Genomic DNA, 7,297 nt, shown 5'->3' on the forward strand with positions numbered 1-7,297 from the left:
TATGAAATCCAAACAAGGGGAGGCCAATCTTAAAACCTACACCTCCCTCATCCATGAAGCTAGGGCACATTTTAGGCACATTAGGGCACATCCACCACAGGAACAGCCCAGCCTCCAGAGTTTTGCTATTGCCTCTTCCTTCCCCATCTTGGCTCTAGCCAAGCACTGTCATCTACAGCTTTAGGATCAGCCAGCTTGGTCTCCGAGTCCTATTGATGCCCACTGGTTTTTACTGTTACCTCTACTGTTATTGACAGTTAAGGTACTGAAAAGGGCACATCAATTACTCCCATGTTCCAACTAGAAGACACAACAATTTTCTTGGGATGTTTCCCCAACCCCACCCTACTCAAGTTTTACCACCTAATGTGCTTTATAAAGGTTCTTCCCGTTTCCATTAGCACATACACAGGTTACCTATAAATTCACCTGACTAATGTAACTTAATTCCTAATTGACATTTTTAATCAGAGTTTTTATTCTTTCTCTTTCTTGATCAGTTATTTCCAACCACACAGGAGTTAACGAAACTTTTCTATTGTTCAAAGACTTTTTTTTGATGACCCTTAATAGTACTAAATTGGGGACTGCATTTTCTTGAATCCTAGGTCTTATTTGAAAATCATAGCCAGCTGCTGGGTTGCCAAATAGCCATTCATCGACCAGCTGAGAAAGAAAACTCGGCTCACCCACTATTTCTTCTCTTTTAAAAATATTTTTCCTCTAATGTCTTGTTTTCTGAGAAACTTACTGCTTATACAGTGGCTTATTTCTCTACCACTGAACTATTAATTGTTTTAATTAATTGTTTAAATGTCCTGAGGTGACAGCAGGAAAAAGCAGACTCCTGGGGACTTCTCATACAATTGTACGTTCAGTTGAGTTTTGCAGTCATGTGAATCAGAGGCTTTCTCATACCCAGAAATGCTTGGTGACAGGTTTAGGGATGGGAAGGTGCTCATGAAGCAAGAGTGCCCAAGGTTTCCAAATCCCAGGGCCGCCTTCCCCTCCTAGGCCTTTCCAGGACACAGCAGGCCCAAGAGCAAGATAAGGAATGAAAGGGAAAGACGTAGATTACTTGAGGACCGGTGACACACCAGAGATGAGGTTTGAGGGCAAACCCAAGCATCAGTTCGCTTGGGCCACCCCACCCAATCTGAGAGAAGGCTCATCTTTGCCCCAGAGACAAGCTCTGTCCCAGTGGTGGGGCCAGGTGGGTATCCAGGCTGATGGGCCCTCCAACAGGAAGCAGGCAGGGCCATCGCCATCTCCACGGTGGGAGGTACAACTAAGGTGAATCCAACATTTCAACTGAGAGTTTGCCCAACAGCAAGTGGCTAGGTGAAGGGAGGTTGCCACAGCCCCCCTGAACTTGGTGGCCTTTCTGCGGCTGGTTCTGCTGTCCTGCTCCCTCCCACTGGTCTTAAGGCTTAAGGCTTCAGTAGTGCCTCCTTCAAAGATCAATACTAAGGAGGTAGAAATCAGCCTGGGGCTAAGTGAAGGCCCTGGAAACACCTCAAACCATCAGGCAGGAAAAAGACACGAGGAGAGGGAGAGCCTACACAACCGACCGTGACAGGAACAAAACCAGGCTGCCATTTATAACTACCCTTCTCAGCCAAAAAGCAGGAACAGCAAGCACTGTACGGAAGAAGGTAGAGCAGACTCTCATGTTCCTGCAGACGATGTCATTGTCCACATAGAAAATCCAAGACAATTTATGCATACACTACTGAGATTAGTAAAAGTTCAGCAAGATTGCAGAGATCAAGAGCAATGCACAAAGTTCATAGTATTTTTTTTAAGGGAAAAGAAAATGCAGAGTGATAATGTGGGGGCAGGGATTTGGAACAGGTCAGAGACTGAGACATCTGGATGAATCCATGCCCCTTCTTCACAACTGTTCCCACTCAAACCAAAAATATGGACAGCTTCATGAATTTGCATGTCATCCTTGCGCTGGGGCCATGCTAATCTTCTCTGTATCGTTCCAATTTTAGTATAAGTGCTGCCGAAGCGAGCGCCATAGTATTTTCTTTACAAGTGCAAAGACCAGATGGGAAATGTGATTGGAAATGTGTCATTCGTTTGTCACTACAGCAAAAATCTCACTTCATGGAGGGCATGAACTTCATGGAGAAAACTGTCACTTATTGAAAGATATAAAAGAAACATTAAGTAAATGGTGAGAAATGCCAATTGCATGGATAAGGAAGATTCAGTATTTTACGTGAATTCTCCAAAATCTATATAGTCAATGAAAATTAAATCTGAATTCCATTGAAATACATGGGGAACCTAGGTTCTGAGTTCTAAAACATATATGGCTCTACAGCATATACGGAAGAATATGTGTGGAAAGCAGCTTAAGAAATGTCTGGAATGATATTATACCTGGAATTTGCAACAGAAGAATGGGGTGGGTGGTGGAAACCAGGAGGGAGGCATGAACCAATAATCCTTGAAACTGGGCAGTACGCACACAGGAGGTCACTGACTCTGGTATGTTTAAAATGTTCTGTAATATAAGGTTTAAAAAAGTTTATGAAGAAATAATAGCTAAAACTTTTCCTGAAGAAAATAAAAAAATTAATTTAGGAGAAAGCAAACACATTATACAGGTAGAGTCACATATGGCATGTGACATATTTGGGAATTTGGTGATCCCACAGAGGTGGTGTCCCAAGTCCATGAGAAAACTGGGCACATTCCATATAGAAGGCAAGAGAGTGGAGTTCCATATTCAGAAATCCCATTAAACAAGACTCTTGCTTACATAGAAAATGAATAAAAGCCTAAATGTGACCAACCAAAAACTGGTAGGACAAAAGATAGGCAACATAGGACTTTTTAAATTGTTAACATCGTGTGAAAGAGGAAGAGCAGAATAATATACATAGCATGGTGCCCTGTCCTGAAGGTAACACTTTCAAAATGCAATTTTATATAATGGATACATGGAAGTACCTAACATTTTTTAAAAAGGAGTAAAAATATAGAAAGAAAACATACCAAACCAGTTACCACTGTGTGAATAAGGATGAGACTGTATGTTGTTGTTTAAAGCTTTTATTTAGGGATGCCCAGGTGGCTCAGTGGTTGGGCGTCTGCCTTTGGCTCAGGTTGTGATCCCAGGGTCCTGGGATCAAGTCCCACATCAGGCTCCCCCACAGGGAGCCTGCTTCTCCCTCTGCCTATGTCTCTGCCTCTCTCTGTGTCTTTCATGAATAAACAAATAAAATCTTCTAAAAAATAAAAAAAGGGATCCCTGGGTGGCACAGCAGTTTGGTGCCTGCCTTTGGCCCAGGGCGTGATCCTGGAGACCTGGGATCGAATCCCACATCGGGCTCCCGGTGCATGGAGCCTGCTTCTCCCTCTGCCTATGTCTCTGCCTCTCTCTCTCTCTCTCTCTCTCTCTCTCTCTCTGTGACTATCATAAATAAATTTTAAAAATTAAAAAATAATAATAAAAATAAAAATGAATCTTTATTTTTTAAAATATTTTATTTATTTATTTATTTTAAAGATTTTATTTATTTATTCATGAGAGACACAGGGGGAGAGAGAGGGACCATGGTGTGGGACTTGATCCCAGGACTCCAGGATCATGCCCTGGGCCAAAGGCAGGCGCTAAACCGCTGAGCCACCCAGGGATCCAAAAAGATTTTATTTATTTAAGAGAGAGCGCATGTACAAGTAGGGGGAGGGACAGAGGGAGAGAGAATCTCAAGCAGATTCTGCACTGACCACAGAGCCTGATGCTAGGCTCAATCCCACGACCCGGAGATCATAACCTGAGCTGAAACCAAGAGCCAGGCGCTCAACTGACTGAGCCACCCAGGGGCTGCTTGTTTTTGTTTTAATTTTTTAAGTAAACTCTACCCCCAACGTAATTGCTCAAACCCACATCTCTTAGATGGAGTCTCACACTCCACCAGTTGTACCAGCCTTGGGCCCCTATTCCTTTTCTTTTAAAAAGCCTAGAAACACATCTGACGAGATATTTATGTAAATCTGGGTTATGAGAATATGACCGTGTTTTGTAAAGATTCTTTGTACTTTTCCTGTATCTCTAAAAAATTTTTTTCATTTCAAAATTACAAAAAAGGCAAAGAAATAAATCATTAAAAGGAACAGCATCAGTAAACAAAATCAGAGTGAGAATCAGTAAACAAAATCAGATGCAGACAACGCCGAGGGAAGCAGCTGCTCTGGCTCACGCATGAGGGGAGGAGAATCACCGACGTGTCTGCCACCGGAGAAGCTGGAGGCATCGGGATAACATGCTGGGAAGCGCAGTCCTTGACACTGGACAGACCTGGGGCATCGCCCTGGACGCTCTGCAGAGTGGCAGAGTGGCCGTGGGGGCAAGGACAGATGGCTACGGAGACCCTAGAGAAAGGGTGTGTGCCCGTGAGGCTCTTAAAGAAGAGGACAGAAGAAATAAAAGGGGGGAGAGGAAGATGGGAGAGCAGAAAGCTATCTCAAAACAATGCAAACTTTTATCTGTCGATCTGCAACAGGGGAAAAGGTGATGCAGGAAGACTGACATCATAAACCGTCTTAATTAAGTAACTGACCTTGCAGAATAGGGCAGGATGTGTGGCGCCCAGAGAGAACACTGTCCGTCTGGCGGGAAGGGGTGCTGGCTTTCTTTCCAGCAAGCTCCAGTGGCTCATGTTCCACCCTGGGGACACGTACATTCTCTCCCTACAATGCCTGACTTTGGTTAGTCGTGGTTCTAGGGGGGTGATTCTTTAGCCAAGAATCTGCATTTCTGTTGTTAAATAACAACATTGGATCAGGTGAATTTGAAGACCTCCCTTGGCTTTATTCAGTGATTCGGGATCTGGGCAGCAGCCCCTTCCCCACTGCCTCCAGGCAGGCAGGGGGAGGTGGTTACAGAACGGGAGGACCTAGGAGCAAGAGGAAAAGGTGGTTCCCTGGGGGTCTGGCCACCCGCCTGACCTCATCTCTCCTTGGGGGGCGGGAGGGAGGTGAGGAGACCTGGGCAACAGATGGAAAGAAACATTTCCCGACTGACAGATTAAGGCCACAGCTCTGGGAGAGGTTGAAACTGGAATTAGGTTGGGTATTAAGCCCTGGTTTGGGAGCTCCGTCTAAGTGACACCAACTCAGCCCCCAGAAAAGCCTGTTTTGATTCAGTCTGTCTGGCCTCTGATAAACTGTGCTCTACATATGGAAACTACTCTCTGTGCAGGTTTCCCTTGGGGACCAGATTCAGGAAAGCAGCGTCTGAGCAGAGTCTGAGCTTTGGGCTCAAAGGTGGAGGGACCTCCTGAAGCATCTAATTCCTGCAGACATTCCCAACCAGGGTCTGAATGGAGCAACCTGCAGCAGGTGGGCAGGCTGTGGAGAAGATCCCTCCAGAAGCCAGAGCCAAGGAAAGGTACTGGGGCCACGGAGCAGATGGAGGGCGTCTCCCTCAGCCTGTTGGTGGTCTCAGGCCAAGAGGACAGGTGGCTGAGGAAGTCTCAGTGAGCAAGCACAGGTGATTCACAGGAGCCAGCTGAGGGTAGCTGACTCTGCGAGCCGGGCATAATTTGCTTCTTGAATAGCTTAATCCTGGGCTTGCCCTCTCCACTGGGCCACGCGTGACAGGAAAGCTCTGAAAGGACCTCCAGAGGTGGTTCCTCCTCATGGTTCATTCACTGTCAAGACTGGACCATGTGGCTCAAGTGATTTTCCAACACTTCACATCCAGTTAGAGAGAACCACAACTCAATTGTAGCTTTTATCAGTCTTATTTCACTCTTCTTTGTTGAGAAGATCAAATATCTAATATTTACGCTTTCTCCATTTAATTTTTTAAAATATGTTTTAGAATGTTTTATATAATGTATTTATATTTACACTTATATTTTATATATATTACTTGCTATTATACTATATACTATATTAATGTAGAGTAATACCATATACTGTATACAATAGCCTGTCATAGTAATAATATAGGTAACTATACTGCATACCATATTTTATACTATAAATACTTTGTATACATACAATATATGATGCATAGTACATAATATGTACAGTATAATATACAGTATATATGGCATATATTACATAGAATATATAGTACATTTAATATCTTTATTAAATATTTATTAAATATCATTATTATCTATCATGTCATTTATTTTGCAATATACAGTAATAACTATATAGTTACATATTATATGATATTATAAATTACATAGTTGTAGAACTCTATATTATACACAATTACCTAATCATCATGATATATAATAATACAATTTGTCATATACGTGAGTGTGTGTATATCTGCTTCCAAACACAATGTATGTTCATTCCATGGTGTCCTCACTGCCGAACTCATCTGGAGGACACTTTCTTGGGTCTTTTTCTTCCTCTGCTGGAATGTCAGGTCATGGTTCTTCCTGCATACCCCTGAGGAGACTCTTCTGCAACCTTCTATGTCCCGGGCTCACAGTATCTCCAATGGTGACAAGCCTGACTTTGTATTTTCTCACATGTGGCATTTCTTTCTCTTTTACACAATGATGCAGCAAAGCGACTTTTTCCCTCTCAAGCCCCCGGTATTTTTCCCATGGACAATATTAATCCCACAGATCACAGGAGTGGTGGCATCTGTAGGAACTCTCTTCTTGGGACGCAGCTCATGGTCAATAAACTGGCCACACACAACTGGAGGTGAGCAGCAAATGTTACTTTCTGTGTGCGTTCACAACTGTGCTTCGTAGGTTGAGAAAACACCTTGTACAAATAAACTTGATGATGTTGGGATTTACAGGCAGGAAGCAGCTGGCAGCCCAAACGGCCTTTTGGTCTGTCATCTATTTAAACACGCAGGAAGGGTCTTGTGAGCTTTAAAGTAAATACAAAGGCACATTTGAGCCATATATAAAAGAGACTTAAAACAAACCCTGCTTAATCCTTTCAAATGGTGTAGCTCCCCCAGCGAAAACAGACTATGCCAGTTAGATGAACATCCTGACAAACAAAGTGTCTCAGGGCCACACCACGAGGGGAGGTAGGTGTGTTTATTCAATGAGATCCTCCGGAGGAATGCCAACTGCATTTCTGAATGCACAAGTGTGCCAAATGAAGGCAGCACACTAGGCAGAGAAGATGCCAGTGAGTGCCCCAAGGCCTATGCAGGCAATAAGGGAAAGGTAAAAATGGAATTTCACAGCTAGTATCATGTAAGGAAATCTGCTGGATCTTTTAATATAATCAATCAACACAGTGTGCTTCGTGTGGCTACTGATACAGCTGCTTTAGATGTGAA

The 7,297-nt window shown here is 43.4% G+C and overlaps 1 non-coding gene across 1 annotated transcript; it reads right to left on the minus strand.

Moving 5' to 3' along the window:
- Positions 1 to 1,917: 1,917 nt before the first annotated feature.
- Positions 1,918 to 2,024, minus strand: LOC129494004 (U6 spliceosomal RNA). Its single transcript, XR_008661266.1, has one exon. It is a non-coding gene; the product is annotated as a U6 spliceosomal RNA (small nuclear RNA).
- Between the last annotated feature and the right edge of the window lie 5,273 nt (positions 2,025 to 7,297).

The sequence above is a fragment of the Nyctereutes procyonoides genome, unplaced genomic scaffold (assembly GCF_905146905.1).
Source record: "Nyctereutes procyonoides isolate TBG_1078 unplaced genomic scaffold, NYPRO_anot_genome, whole genome shotgun sequence".
Lineage (NCBI taxonomy): Eukaryota > Metazoa > Chordata > Mammalia > Carnivora > Canidae > Nyctereutes > Nyctereutes procyonoides.